The sequence below is a fragment of the Halictus rubicundus genome, chromosome 7, assembly GCF_050948215.1.
Source record: "Halictus rubicundus isolate RS-2024b chromosome 7, iyHalRubi1_principal, whole genome shotgun sequence".
Lineage (NCBI taxonomy): Eukaryota > Metazoa > Arthropoda > Insecta > Hymenoptera > Halictidae > Halictus > Halictus rubicundus.
In genome coordinates this window covers 7,778,016-7,794,094 of record NC_135155.1, presented here as the reverse complement: position 1 = coordinate 7,794,094, position 16,079 = coordinate 7,778,016, and the positions used below count along the sequence as shown (strand labels likewise).

The following is a 16,079-nucleotide window of genomic DNA, read 5'->3' as shown; positions in this document are numbered from 1 at the left end:
TTTGCCGGCAAGTTTCGGGAATCTCCGCCGCCAATGCCGATTCCGATGCACGCCCGAGACACCGGGATCTTGTTCTCGGGATCGGGCTGCGGTTCGTACCGACACGGTCACTCGTCGATCTCGACAATTTCGGGAACGTTTCCGCGAAACGTTCGCAGTGGAGCGATCGTACTGTTGAACATTGTAACGAAATGTCGAGGCGCATGCTTGAGTATTTCAGCACATTTCTTATGGAACTATAAACCTTTCGCAATTATAAGTATTTTTACATTTTGCGAGACTATTTATTCCGGGGCGTTCAATCTTAGATACCTTGGGGAATTTTCTTTTCTTTTTAATTTGCACTCCAATTAAGTAGTAAGTCTGTTGTAATGTACTATAGCGAGGCATATTTATTAAGTCGTTGCATATGAAATGAGCGATTTCAGAATGCACATTTCATAAAGTGTTTTAATCAAGAAATAATATTATAATCTACAGGTTTATTGTGTGTACCATTTGGAGGTACAAACCTAATTTTTCAAGTGCTACCTTCAGTTTCTATCTGTATGTACAACTTTACTTTCCAATGACATTTATTTCATCATCGGTCAATGTGACCAACGTGTATTCTGTTTATTGTTAATATTGACGACAACATTATGTGATGGATGGTCAAAATGTGGTAGTAAATAAACGCACTAGTAGTCAGTGATAGTATAAGCTCGAAAATATAGATGATAATCTAATAGACGAGGAAGCTGAATAACCAAAATATTCAATATTTACCATAGTATGATCGAAAAATTCGCCATTTTTTGGCAGAATATGACGATTACAATAGTGCTTACCTTAATCAATAAGTTTTATTTCGAGAAAATGTTTGTTCAAAGTTACTCTTATGAATCGGACGTTTCATACACAACGACCTAATATTATCGAGCATCGTGCTAGCCTATCGAACTGTTACCGAAGTAGCATGCCATTGGGATCAGTTATATTCTTACATTAGTGTATAGTGTGTACGTCGATGCAATATTATTATCAGGTACTCGTGTACCAGCAGTGCTAATTGCTCGCACGAGTCCATGATGAGTCACGTCGGGAACGTGATAAAATATCGGTTGTTCAAGGTTCAGTGCCACGACCGATGTGAAACGAGCGCCATTCTTGCGATTTTTAACCATCTTAAAGCCTAAAAACGAAAAAAAAAAAAAAATAAGCCAGTAAAAAAAGTTGTGCTCTCCTACAATTAATTAGTGTTTCATTAGAACTAGGTTCACGGACCATTAAAGTGACTGTTTTACATTACTTTATAAAAATAACAAGATCGTGCTATCCACATTTATTAGCAATATCTGGAAATAATATATACCGAAAGAGATAAATTTGCTAAATAATTTCTCATGTATGCATCCTCAGAATCTTAATAATTGTAAATTAATAATACTAAAACCTGTGATTTTGACGGGTCCCGTGAATCTAGTGTTAAAATCGGCTTGCCTAACTTGAATATGTTCGTCGTCTTCGCGCGTCCACTGTTGCGAAACGGAAAATCCCATTAGCAGGAACGAAGTTTCGAGCCCGATTGACCGTTGTTGACTCATGTTCATGGGGTTCTCGAAGTTCCATTTTCGGTCGGTTGATCTTCAGCCGTAACCGATAGCACATTCTGCAAGGTATATAGGTAAACAAACGTAAAGTTGAAAGGGAGTCTCCGGTGTCCGTGGTGCCTCCCCCCGTAAGACACTGAAACATCTCAGGTTACCAGTTTGAAGAGGGATTAAGAAGGATCAGGATCTAACCTCCCGGTATAAACCGTAAGATAGCCCGCTCCTGTGCAATTAAATCCACGGGTCGATAGACACCGGTTCGCCGCCGCGGGAAAATCATTTCTCAGCCGGTAAAACGATCTCGTTCGGTGACTGGTTCGGCGGTCTCTGACCCGGCCAAGAACGTTTATGAAATTCGAGATTGAATTTCATATACGGGCGATTACGGTTAGACGGTTTACGCATCGACCGCCGCGTCGCTACGGGCCCGAGCAGATAGGTTCCGATAAAATAATCATTTTAATGAAATTCGACGCGCGCGCAACGTCCGTCGCTACTTCACGAAATCATTACGCAGGTAATAGGCCACTATTTAATTCCTACTTTCTCAAATTGCTCCTTAAAACCGAGAATTTGCGTGCACAGCTGCCGGTCGGTTCGGGCCCGTGCGCGCCAGGCGCAAATAAACACTTTTATTTATTTCTATCAAATATTTACTTTATCGATACATTAAAGCGGAACTGCTCTCTCTTCTCAATGCTCGGACGATCTTAAACATTGTTACTTTACGCTCTCTTTCTCTCTCTCTCTCTCGTCGAGTCGAGTCGATGCTCCCGATACTCGCGCGATTGCGACACGTTCGCTTCTTTATTTCGAGTCTCGTTGAAAGGAGCGCACGCGAAATAAAGAATCGTGTTCACGGTTCGTTTCGTCGGCTGCGCCGGAAAGTCGGTCCGCGGTTTCGTCGAGCTCGATTAATTATTATGGACAATCGCGTGGTCGACCGATGCATAATCGGCCGCGTGTTCCGGTCCCGGCCGAACCCACGGACTCGCCGATTACCGAGTCGAAATCGTAATGGAACAGGTGGAGGCCGGTTCACCTTGAACGCAGACGTCCCGCCCCGAGAGTCACGGTGAACTTTTGTTTCCATCGGAATCGAGCGAGCTCGCGGGAATCCCAATCGGCCGGGCAATTTTCGAAATTACCTAGCGGTATGATTTTCGATGTTATGGTTTCCACGCACCTGCAATCGCGCGGCCGTTGCGCGCACACGTGGAACAACGCGATGCTATAACGTTCGACATCCTGAGGACGAACATTTATAATTAACTCCTCCTTTATTTGCTTATCATTTACGGAAAAACGATCACCGCGGATTTTACACAATTGTCACAAAGCTGGAAAAATTGAATGGTGTTGGCACACTTTTATCGACCTCCTAAAATTATTCGAGGAGAAAATGCACTTTCATTTCTTCGATCGAGGTTTCGGAATACTTTTTTCGAGCACGAAAATAGCTTGTTTTTCAAGTACGAAATTTGTTACACGATAATGCTGTATATGAAAGTTTAGGAATATAGGGGATTATTAAGATTGTATTACATTTAGCGTACTTAGGGACATAGGAGAAGACAAAAAATGTTCATTTTGAGAGAAAAATTTTTATCTTTCGGCCATCTTTTCAGGGTCATCGCGTAACGGTCCACTGTACGTTATTTCATAAAAATTGGTGAAGTTTAAACCGATGGAAACCGCAACTATTTCTCCACGAACCTAATAGTTTCGTCGACCTGGTTCGAGCGAGCCAAGCGAATCGTGCCGATAAAGCGGCGAAGCCTGATTAGAGAACGGAATAATTAAAACCGAAATTTTCCACGGGAAAAAAGGGGGCTACGCGATACGGCTGTCAGCATGGCAACGGGTTTCGCTGGCAACGCAGCTCCTTTTCACGCGAGGTTCCGAAGATAATCGTCTTACTTACCGGGCGAACGTGTCCTCAAGATAAGAGGATCTTCTTGCACGGAACTGGATTAGGCGGCTCCCGCGAGCAGCAAATCTCGGCATTATGGAAACCCAAGATGCCATAATTTTCTCGGCCGCTCCCGCGCGTAAATCATATTCCATAAACACGGCACGACCAGTCAGCCGTCAAATGAAGCTCCCGGCAACGATTGAAACCTCAACGTTGCGGCGATGTGTAATTATTCCACGGGTGGCTGAGTCAATAATTGTCTGCCATGTACTTATACAAAATTAACAGCTGCTGCGGTCGCAGTTGGTCGCCGCACGCCTAACACAAAATTTATAAAATTCACATACAATTACTCGTATTCGAGTATTCGAACGCTACGATTTTTGTAAAAAATTGTCGATGTTTGCCATTACAATTTATTAGTACTTCGAGTTTTCAAAGCTTGAAGCCCCCATTTTCATAGTTCATCGGTCAATTCGGTTTATGTCCAAATAAAACCAAATAAAACGTCTGAAGGAGAAAATTTGTTTGGAACTGAAATCGATTAGAAGATTGAAACTTTCTCCTTACAACAGGCCCTTAAAACTTGAGATACGATTTTTTTTTGTTGATTTATCGAGTTTTCAAGGTGTACTAGCCATTTTGCAATAATATAAAATACCCCGAAAGATTTCACACATGACCTTGATCTTCATTTTTGTTCTATGAAACAGCCAAACAAAATCATAGATCAAGTTTTCCGCAGTAAAGGCGAAGATTCAATCTTCAAATTTGCAATACATTCATTGAGAGAAACAATTTTTGACGCCATTACAGACGACTCAATTTTGTAGCATTTTCAACCAAAAACGTGTCCTCAGTTTTTGAAAATGAATAATTGTCTGTGCAAGTAGAGGCTTCCAGCTTTAAGATGAGTGCAGACTTATGATTGTACTATTTTTTCGGACGAAATTATTGCAGTTCAAGTATCGACAATTTTTCGATTTCTCTATATATCAGTGATTCCCACTACTCGAGAGGCCTCGGACGCCGAGGAGTGTAAGCATAACACGGCTCGGGTATGTCTCCTGGACGATACATGACGCTGGCAAGACCCGTGTTGTTGACATATATCGAGAATTCACTGTAGTCAGGAAATTCAGCGTCCAAACACTTTTTAGATCTACTGTGCATAGTTTCGCTATAAGGGCACCTGACCCGCAGCATATGCTTATTAAAGTTGAACTTTTCCGGTTTTTTAATCGAGGAATGACGATTATTCTCAGCGAGTGAAAGATCGTCGAAACGTGTTCGAGCGGGATGCATTTCCGGTACGAAAGAATGCAGGATGATGAAGTAATAAGGAAAGTGGGACGGGGCCCTGTTGATACGACGAGCCCGCGTTTAGATGCAAATCAGTTAGCAACTCGCCAACTCCTGCGCGCTAATAGTTGTACCTTTGCCACCCACTAATTATGGAAATTCCGTCGGGGTACGCGCGCGTGTGCCGTTTCAGTCTTTCGGCGATCCCCGAAACTCGGATTACAGGCTACCCGCTTCCCCGCGTTCCCGGAAACTTTAATAACCTCTTTTTTTCCTCGACGTTGCTCCTCCCGTCTTCTTTCTTGCGATAACTTTTCTGCAGAGCAGGCTGACCATCAGCACCGACGATTAGGCTGCCGATCTTTATTCAAAATAAAGATCGTCTTCGTCAATTATATGAAGCAGGGATTTGACAAAAATGTACTTCTTCTCTTAATCATTTTAACAGGTGGAAAAGATGGTAACAGTACTCGTTAATTGATCTCACGAATCCATTCTTTCAGGAGACCACTATATCAGATAAGGGAGAATTCGGTTTTTCATTTCTGCAAGTTTTGTTTGAATTAAAAGTATGCCAAAATATTCCTTGAACCTCCCTCTTTACATATTGCAAGCATAATTTTGCAAGCACAACTCTTTAAGTTACAAATTATTGCTCCACCGCGGGGCAAATTGATACATCTTTTATTAATATATATTCCAATTCTATTTGTTTTATTACTATCTCCATTTTATCTATATTATATTATATTTGCCAATGAATCTTCTCTCAGTACCACATAACCTTCCTCAAAAATATCTCGCAATATTTCGCCACGTTTCTGTTCTCAAACATAATTTCTAATCATTTTCCTAAGAACATGATTTTCTAATACCTGATAGATCAGATTGTCTTAAATTTCGAGTTACACCATTTTCCCAATCACCGGCACAAATGTTCGCATCGTCGCATGAAAACCACATTTCGAATCGTCACCACTGTATTAATACATTTTAGAAAATCTCGTACACTTCTCTCGCACTTGATACGCGCATAAACCGCAGAATTTCATATTCCGTGGTGAATTAAACGGTGCACGATTTCCGGACAACGTTTACGAGAGGTCTCTTTAAGTAACGACGTCCGGTGATGCGCCACCAGTTCGCAACGCCAGTGTCTCTGCACTTGTTCAGCAACACGTAATAAAGTCCCGAGGAAAAATATTTGATCGAGTCTCTGGCGTTCTCGAGAAAAATTCGCAACGCGGACGGCAACATTTCTGGATCGCCGAGGTAATCTGCGCGCGGCGCGGCGGCGGTTTGTGCTAGAAAATCGTGACCAGAAATCAATCGGAGATTTTCAGTGTGCACGGTTGTCCACGGGTCAGTTAACACGTTCCCGGGGCCCGTCGATATTCGCTGTCACGAGGCCGGTTGTTTTACGAGGAAAAACGACGGTCCCCCAGGTAAGAAAGCCTATTTCCACCGATTCCGCGCGCACAATGGCGTGCACGGCGGGGCAAACTCCGTATAATATTACCGTAAAACACCCGTTACCCGTGCCACCACCGGCCCCGACGTCCATTAAATCATGAAGGTATCGAGCGGCCGATACACGAGCGTGTCACTGCATTATCGTTCTGCTATTTGTATCCGTTTAGACGAGAAAATCGCTTCCATTACACGATTCCCGATGACGCGCGCGCGCGCGCACACACCCGCGCCCGTCATGCGTGTTTTATCGGCAATAACGCTTCCTAGTTTTATAGCGACGCAGTGTTTTATACTTTTCGTGACTCGTAAATTTCACGGACCGCTTTATCGTTAATATCACCTCGTGAGTCCTCGAGGACGACACAATACCAATCCCGCCATCGCCTCGCGGCTCGCGCCGTGATTCCGCAACCGGAAATGGAAAACACGTCGCGCCCACCTCGCGAATTCAGGGGAGAACGGGGACACTTAAGCAATAATTATAATCAAATGAAAATATCGGGTGATATATTCATTTAACACTAGGTTCTAATATTTTTAATTTACGAATATTGAGATTGTAAAGATGCGTCCATGAGGAATTATTTAAGAAATTGATTTCTTCGGGTATGTATTATTTAAAAAATTGCTACAAATTTTGATAGATACGTTCATATTATTTTTATAAAGTAATGTAATGTTTTTAGTTTTAACCTTTCATAAACTTAAATAGAACTTCAATAGTTTTTCAGTGACTTGCTACAAAAATTGGATTTTTTTACGGTCACCTTTATGACTATTAGTCATCCAGATTAGCAATTCGTAACACCGTGCGACGTAATTAAAGAATAGCGTGTCTAGCACGTCTCATGTTTTATCTCGACGACATGACGAACCGTGAAAATACTGGTGACTCAACCAGGAAATTGTGCTTCAGAAGACGAATTCTGACTTTGCTGAACGATAGTCATCGAAAAGTGATTATCTTCGAGACGAATCTCCGGCTGATTAATGATATCGCGATTGTTTGTGAGTGATTCGGACACAACGAACTATCGCTTGAGATTTAAACCAACGGATTTCTACGCATTTTCGGTAGCGTTGCTATACGTAATATACAGGAATCCAAATTTCGCGTCTCGGAGTGTAACGTTTCTTTTCCGGTGAAAGCAGAAACAGGGTGGTGCTCGTGCTCGAGGATCATACATCTTCCAGAGAGTTGTATTTTTCAAGAGAAACGATGGTAGGGGACCCATGAAATATTGATTCCGCAGAGGTCTGTTACAAAGCTCCAGAAAACAGAAACAGTGAAAAGATTTTTCGGAATTCCTAACACGTCCTTTTGCTTTCAAGAGAGAGGTCCATTTATTACGCTCGAAGCTGGACAGCATCGAACAGTGGGACATTGTCCCAATGATCCGCTAGCAGCGCTCCTCTTCGGGGTTTGTGTCCACCGAACTCAAGTATTTTTAACGTGAACAACGTTAATTCGTCCTGTAATTGGCAGACAGCAGATTGCTGCCCTCTCGTTGTCTCGACTGTCTCTGTTTCAGTTTATTTAAGTTAAAACTACTGGGGTTGGTATTGTTAACATAGATTATTACACAATTGGCACTTTATTTCAGATCACAAAAATTCGGGGAAGATAACAAGCTCAACAGAAAAATAAATGATCTCAACGCGGGCGACCTTGACGACTTCATGACAGCTACAGCTGGATCTAGTGAAATCCTTATATACATGGTTTTCAATATTTTTGAGATCAATCTTGATCCTCTTAAATCGCTAGTAATTTAAACTTTTTCCTGACAAATTAAAATTTAGATGGAACGCTTGTAATTCTAGCTCAAACTGGACTCCAGTCCCAGAGTCCCCAGATCAGGGGAATTGAGGGGAAAAGGTTTTTAGTCACGTGGCATTGTGACGCATGCGCGTCAGAGACGAAACGCGTCACGTGACCGGGAGTAGTAGAAGGGGAAGTTAGAGTGGGGAGACAAGTCTTCACCCGGCAACTCTGCCCAGTCCCGAGGATAAAGAACAAATATATTTCCTGCACTGATAATAAGAATAATTTCTAATAATTTGCAAGTGTCGTCAGACCGAAAAGGAGACTATTTCAACCATGATCTCGAACATAGAGAGAAACAACTGCGCTAATACCGGAGCAGACTTCGTCGTTGCCGGCTTCATCCTGAAGAAAGCAACGCAAAAAAATGGTCGGTCGGTGGTTTTGTCGAGAGATTTCCGCGCCGCGAACCAAGAAACAATCTTAAAAGGATCCGCTTATCGCGCGGCCGTAATACTGGAAAACAGTCGCAGTGAATTCCGTCGGATTCGGAAACGTCGCTCCTAAGAGCATAGAGCACGGATCAGATTAAATGACTCGAGCAAAGATCACCTGTCCGACCTCCCCGGGATCACGCCGATGGAAATAAACCGCGATCTATCGTAAAGTTTACTGTCAACAGATAAAGCGCGTGTTCGACAAATATTTTTATTGGCGACGATCGGACTCTTGACACACTAACAACTCCGCTTATCGTGCAGTATTTACACGATTCGACTTTCGACTGGCACGTTCGTCAGACTTATATTTGTCGCTAACAAATAACGTTTACTTGCATCTATTTAATAACATTATGCTATATTACGCTGGCTTCTATATTTGTCATTTATCATAGGCTCATTATTTAACACTAGGTTTACGGAGCACTAAAAGTGACTACTTTGCATTACTTTACAAAAATAATTTTGTCAAAATAATATATACCCAAAGAAATAAATTTTCTAAATAATTTCTCATGTATGCATGTATGCACTATATATGTTTTATTTTTTATATTGAAACTTAATATTTTGATTATAGCACATGCATTGAGGCATGCAAAATTTGGTTAATTTGGTTGATTTGGCGAATTAAAATGATAGGTGCTGTAAGTTCTTTTATTCGGTCACTAGTGATGCTATATTGCAACACTGTTTTCTATTATTCAAGGGGTAGACCGTCCTTGAACAAGCAAAAGATGAAAAATTGACGAAATCAATCAGAATTTTGGGGCAAGAAAGTTCCCTCGTTAGTCGCCGATTAAGTTACGAGCCCGTCGGGCCTATCCCGGCCCTATTAGGATTACTTTCAAGTACCCATTGTGATCCGCTCGTTTCCATAGACCGCTGACACAAAAGAAATATAGCGTAGGACACGAGGAAACAGCCCTCGGCTATTGCCACACACGTGGCCGATAACCCGTACGATCTTCCCCGAGCAAACACGCTGTAATTGCATGGATTCCGGATTTTTCCACCCACATAGCGAGAGACCCCCGGCCTATATCTCTGTCCCTTTTACCAGCGAAAGGTTCGTGCTTCCATAGTCGCCGGGCTCTACGAGTTGCGTTTCTGTGCATCGCCTCGTAATACTTATCGGTACCTGCTCCAGGGCGAAGCCGACGCCGAACCTAGAATCTGCTTGCCACTCATTCACTCGTCGATCCCTTGCTATCGCCCCGAGCGTTCGTAGATCCTCGGATAGATCGTAATTTGACGGCGAGGCCGCGTTATTCGTTACGCACGTCGCGGTGCGGGTGGTTAACCCATTTGCATCATATAAATATGAAAAGAAGGCCTTTATCACGAAACTTTTTCCAGCACTTCACAGAACTTCAGGACTTCATATTTCAGCATTATAAGAAAAAATCAGAATTACTACTTTCATCTCCAACACCCTCCATTTCTATTTTTTAGCTAACGAATAATGATAGTGACCAGGAAAATTGAGCGTATGCGTACGGCTCCGGTGATAGTGACCAGGAAAATTGAGCGTATATATGACGCAAATGATGCAAATGGGATAACACTAAACCTACCACGGTCGGTGAGATTGACCTTTTCAAACTTCTGCGTACTGTTTCGTACATACAACATGATCACATCGCTATTTATCTTCACGACTTTTCTTAAAGTATGTATACAATGTATTTTTCATTATTTATTTCTCGTTTTATTTTTCTTTCTTTTTTTTCTAAGAAATATATGCATCTTGTCCTACAGAAGTGACTGAAGTGCAAGCAGCAATTTAACACTAGGTTTAGATCAAAATCACGGGTTCTAATATTTTTAATTTACACTTATTAAGATTCTAAGGATGCACACACCTGAAACTATTTAGCAAATTTATTTCTTTGGGTGCATATTATTATAAAAATATTGCTAAAAATGTAGGTAGCACGTTATTTTTATAAAGTAATGCAAAATAGTCACTACTAGCGTCACGACTCTCCGTGACGAATACAGTGATTTCTCTATATATGTAGCCGAGGCCTGGATGATAAACGTCGCGGAATTATCCCCACTACGAAGCTCGAGAGGCCTCGGACGCCGAGGAATGTAAACATAACACGGCTCGGGTATGTCACCTGGACGATATACGACGCAAGACCCGCGTTGCTGACATATATCGAGAATTCACTGTACCGAATAAAGTTCACCGCTGGCGAAGCTTGCAGCGACTTCGTCTTTTACACCTTTACAGTGCCAAACGTACAGTACCAGCGGTAGATTACGAGACTGCGATAAAACAGTACACAATTATTAGCTGGACCAATTGCAGGACAATTTCAGGAATTGCAGAAACAGTTCTGAAACAGTTAGTGAAGTTGAAAATGGATTGAACGAGAAAGATCTTGCGTTTCGTTTTGAAGGAAGTGTTCTTGGCGTTCGGCAGCTCGTGTTCGCAGAGGGGAAAATTGATTGGACGAGTGACGCGGAGAAATGCGATTCTTATGTAAATACTTCTGATCACCTAATTCCCGCAATGCTCCGTTGATATCGCTCGGACAGCGAGCCCCGTCGATTCCGGGATGTACTTTGTTCGCAGGTTACCTTGTATCCAGAGCATGCCGGCTAATGTATTCCGAAGGCAATCATTGCGGTGCCTTGTTGTATGTAAATCACCGGTCTTGGCGGAGATAGATTGTCCGAGGCGGTTAGCTTCGTCCCCCTCCCCCTCCCACCGACCTTTCAAAATAGATTTCGTTCGACCGAATTTGCCACGGTGGAGCCATTTTAAAGGTACGCGCCAAGGAAACGATTAATTTGAAAGTAAAATGCGATAGAACCGCGACGAGATGCGAACAAATAGTTCCTCTGGACGAGTTTGTAAAAATCGTCTCGAGAGCTGGCGCGATATCGACTTGTATTAGAAAACCAGACGAGAGAGAGAGAGAGAGAGAGAGAGAGAGAAAACACATGACGAGAATATCAAGACGAACCGCGACGGCACTTTCGAATCGGAAAAATCAAGGAGGATAAATGAAACAGCGGAGGCAATTTCCCTGCTAAACTAACATCCCATCATACCTGCTATATTGTTAGAGCGGCTACACGTGCTCGGTTCCCTGTGCTCGCTCAAGTTTTTGCAGTCGAGACGCAATCATGTCGGCCCCGCTTTCCAATTGCACCGTTACCACTGTAACACGCTGCAGCCGCTGCCGGGACAGGTCAAACCCTCTGAATCGCTAAGATCCTCGCCGGAATACGATCAGAAGCGTATCGTGTAACTGTCACTCCTTTTTACCAAATAATACGCTGCTACAACGTACCAGACTTTCATTTCGATTGCCATTCGTATTCAGCGTCTCCGCGTATCGAATCTACAAATTACTCTAGCTTTTCCTACACGCGAAAAAGGAAGACTATACCGTCAGAACCCGATTGACGTCACGAAGCTGGAGGAGATAGCGTACACGCTAGGTGGTAGAGGGGGAAGCGCAAGGACTTTTTCTGTCAACTCTGTTTACAGTACGGATCGTGACGTCACTAGGCAGCCGCGCTGTAGGTGAGCTGGCGGGACAATTCCTGGAACGACGCTGCCTGCCTTTAACACGTTAAGGGGGCCGGCATGGTTTGAAATCCATATACGTATGCAAGGGTCAAAATCTAGACAAACTGCCGCTTCAATATTGCAATGAGCAGTTTAGAAGTGGTCAATTGTGTTTCCTAAAAGTCCAATCTACGTCTGTATAGAGCCCAAATTGCGAATTTCTACCTCATCGTGGAGTAATTTGTAATACTCGGCAGAAAATTCGAGTTCTGAAGCAAGTATGACCTCACAAGATGGCTGCCGCTGAAAGATTCTCTTAATTTCGACAGATTTAGTGTTCGTATCGAAAAAAAGGCTCCATACAAACGTAGCAAAGACGTGTACAAACATGGTGGTATGCATTTTTAATCGATTACTTACTTATTTAAGACGTAAAATGTCTAGAAAAAGGATAACATAGCGTGACAGTCAAGGCCAAATGCCTGCCGGCCCTCTTAAGCGCGGTGCTTGTATTTATGGACTTTCCGTTCACGCCGCAAGTAACTGCGAGTATGTGTCTAGACAGAAGTCACCTCTGCCAGTCGACCGACGCGTCCCATAACGCATTATTTACCGGCGATTATTTCATAGCTTTTGAAAGTCTATGGTCCATGGTTGAGGATTTTTTTAGTAGATCCTTCAACAGCATCAGAAACTTCTCTCATGAACCAGCGACTCACCCTCAATAGCGTAATATAATAATTTCGTTTGGAATTATTGTGTAAAAGAAGACTTGTAAGCTCCCACTTGGTGTGGCACAATTATTGAAAAGCCTACTAATTATTAAAACGAAACGCCTAGTGTCTGTCGCCGTGGACTGACGCCGCCCGAACGAAAAGTTCGTTATGGGACTGTTATGCACTACTATGGTAGTGTTATGGGACTTTTCGCGGCATCGCTGGCGCGAACGTACCCCCGGAAACGGAACCCGAGGCTTCGCGGTTCGATAAAACCCGAGCTACGCGGTTCAACTTGGCCCGATTCCCCGCTGCTCCGTGACTTTCCCAGGAGTCAAAGGCAGCCGACACGGGACCGCAAATGAACCCGCGGCGCCGATAAAGCCTCGAATGACCGAAACGTGTTACACTTGTAACGCCGCGGGATCGGGCCGCGATAAGATCGGCGAACGACGCGACGCGACGAGGCCGCACGTTGTAGCACAATGGCCGTCTCGCGACGTTACACGCCGGCGATAACGCTCGTCAGCCTCTTCGCGGGTTAACGTTGTAAAGCACCGAGAACGAACCGAACACGGTGGTCGTCTTTTACGATCCGACCCGTAAATCCGCGCCAATCGGAGAGAGAGAGGGAAAGATAAGTGAGTCGTCCGCCTTCCAAATACCGCGTATCGTCGATCTTCCCTTTACATAAAGAGCCCGGATACCGTGGCAGACCCAGCACCCCCCTCCCCCCACGTTCAGTAATGGATCTCACTTCGAACCTAATTCAATCTAATCGTTAGCAGGACTTCGCCGTGTACGGAGCGTACACACGTACACATACAGAGAGAGAGAGAGAGAGAGAGAGAGAGAGAGAGAGAGAGAGAGAGAGAGAGAGAGAGAGAGAGAGAGAGAGAGAGAGATGGGGACACACCTAAACTAGTACCTCCGAAGGATGTACGAGACACGGACTGGCAAGATTCGAGATCGTTACACGTACCTGGCGGAGTTACTAATTCGACGAATCCACTGTATGCTGCCGGTTTTACGGCGAGTCGCTGACAGCCGGGACGTCAAGAACCGTCGACGAGACGCTATGGGGGTACGGAGCTGTTTTAGCCTCGCAGAATAATAGAGACTGGAGCTCGGAATTAGAGGGTGGTGATGCGGAACGGATGATTTTGAGGGCTTGACAATGGAGGGGAATTTGGTTTTTCTTGGTGAGAGAGGACTGAGGGTAAATTTCTTCGATCCCTTCATGGTCTATAGATCTACGTATTTAACCCTTGTATGAGCAAAGAAGTATTTCTTTTTAACGGCACTTGTTTGAGGGGACGAAGGAACAATTTGTTAGTTACCTTGATGACATGAATTGTTCACACAGGGTTATTTCAAGGTCAACGTATCTACATACTTAGTACACAGCCAAGTGTTTTTTCGTGATGGGACTTATATCAAGGGATGGAGAAACATTTTGTTAGTTTTCCTCAGTTTGTGAATTTTTTGCGCAAGGTCATTTCAAGGTCAACGATTTTTAACCCATATGTGGTTAGCCAAACGTTGCTTTTTCTTAATGGGACTTTCAAGTTAATGTGGATTTTCTGCAAAAGATCATTTTAATAGTTTTTTCTTAACACTCGGTAGAAAATACAGGCTTCTAATGTATATTGACGTCATTAAATAACAAGCAAGGGCGTCAATGGGTCCAGATGGTCCACTAGTTTAACAACGACCAAGAGAAAGCATCCTTGCGGCCAGTGTGTCAAGCTAACGTCTGTACCTTAACCACAGGAACCGATTTTGGCAACGGTGCAATTTATCCTGCTTGTCCACCCCTGTTAGTGGTTTGTGTCCTACTCGATTTCCGAATTAGGGCTACGATACCGCTCATAATTACTCGAACGACTTTGAACGTTTAAAAAAAGGAGAATATTACACTCGAGAAATAATTGACATGGAAATGGAGTCCATTTTATAGACTTAATTATAATATAATGGTACTTCCAAAAAAACTATTTTATAACCTTCCAACTTAAAACATTTATTATATTATTAAAGTCACAACCTATTCTGAATTTTTAGTCTCTAAACAACCAATTTTATTAATATTTTCTAATATTTTATGTGTGATATTTTCTACCTTATTATCTAATTTCGTCTAATTACATACAAAAAAAAAAGCAAAATCCAACAGCAGAAGTTTAGGATACGTACAGTGCAATCTAGAACCCATCCAATAAAGTGTTATTCATTGGAATAAAAGATTATATACACTAACGATAACATAGAATTGCTGTATGTATCTCTTGTAGATAAAATAAATTCCAAAATCTCTGACATTCGACTAATTATGAATAATATTGTACCGGTGAAAGCCCGAGTCCTGCGTAGACTGTTGTACAGCCCGCGACTATAAATATCTAAATAACCGCTGAATACTGTACTATTTGCCTGCGGTATACGCACACATCAATAACACACAGTATGAAGCCAGTAGCGAATTTCGGAAATTGCTGCTGGAAATACGTCATTACCAGACCACGGATTTTATATCAAATTTTGTGCATTTACGACGAAAATCTGCGCGTAAAACACAGTAAAACCATCAGATGAATTTGAAAACAAGAAATCCACGTGACCCCTGCACAATAATCATTTCTCAAAAACAATCCAGTAGTTTAATCCGCTTTTAAAAAAGTTACCCCGTTTGAAGGGCCGTGGCGAAGGGCTTTTCAACTGGCTGTAGTTCTTCGGGGAAAATATCTGTAACATTTCCATAACTTTTGATCCGCAGAGGGTTAATTGGTCTCGACAGATCCGCGAAACGGTCGCTCGACTTTCACACGTTCCTGTGGCAGGCAGACGCTTTCAGGCGACTGGTAGCACACACACACAGCTCGATAATGTATGAAATGTATGAAATTATCCGCGGTCTCCGTTACGGGACACTAATTGTAAGAATACCGACGATCTGGCTCGCAGAAGCTTCTCGAGACGGTATACAGTCGGTCACATAAACGATGGCACGCGTTTTATATCAGAATAACTTATAGATGGATCCATCGACTCTAATCTGTCTGCCAAGCTTCACTAGCTGACGCGTGATACAAATGTTTGGAACAACGCAAAATATTTACCAGTTTTGTTCGTAATGAACGCAATTTTTCCAAAATTTTCGTTACGCGTCCTCTGGCAAATCAATCCTTCTAAATTCCAGAAAGGTTATTCCGTCTTAAATGGTGTGCCATGAATTATGCGACCGACTGTATATGCATCAGAGAGTATGCATCTTCGGGTTCGTC

General features: G+C 42.9%; 1 long non-coding RNA gene across 3 annotated transcripts; it reads right to left on the bottom strand.

Annotated features, from left to right (window-relative positions):
- Positions 1-317: 317 nt before the first annotated feature.
- Positions 318-11,934, bottom strand: LOC143355685 (uncharacterized). 3 transcript variants are annotated; one of them, XR_013082541.1, is made up of 4 exons: positions 11,617-11,934; positions 3,517-3,825; positions 1,436-1,651; positions 318-1,174 (listed from the first exon to the last, which is right to left on the bottom strand). It is a non-coding gene; the product is annotated as an uncharacterized LOC143355685 (long non-coding RNA). The 3 variants fall into 3 exon arrangements; XR_013082539.1 differs by lacking the exon at positions 11,617-11,934 and adding an exon at positions 4,944-5,334; XR_013082540.1 differs by lacking the exon at positions 3,517-3,825.
- Between the last annotated feature and the right edge of the window lie 4,145 nt (positions 11,935-16,079).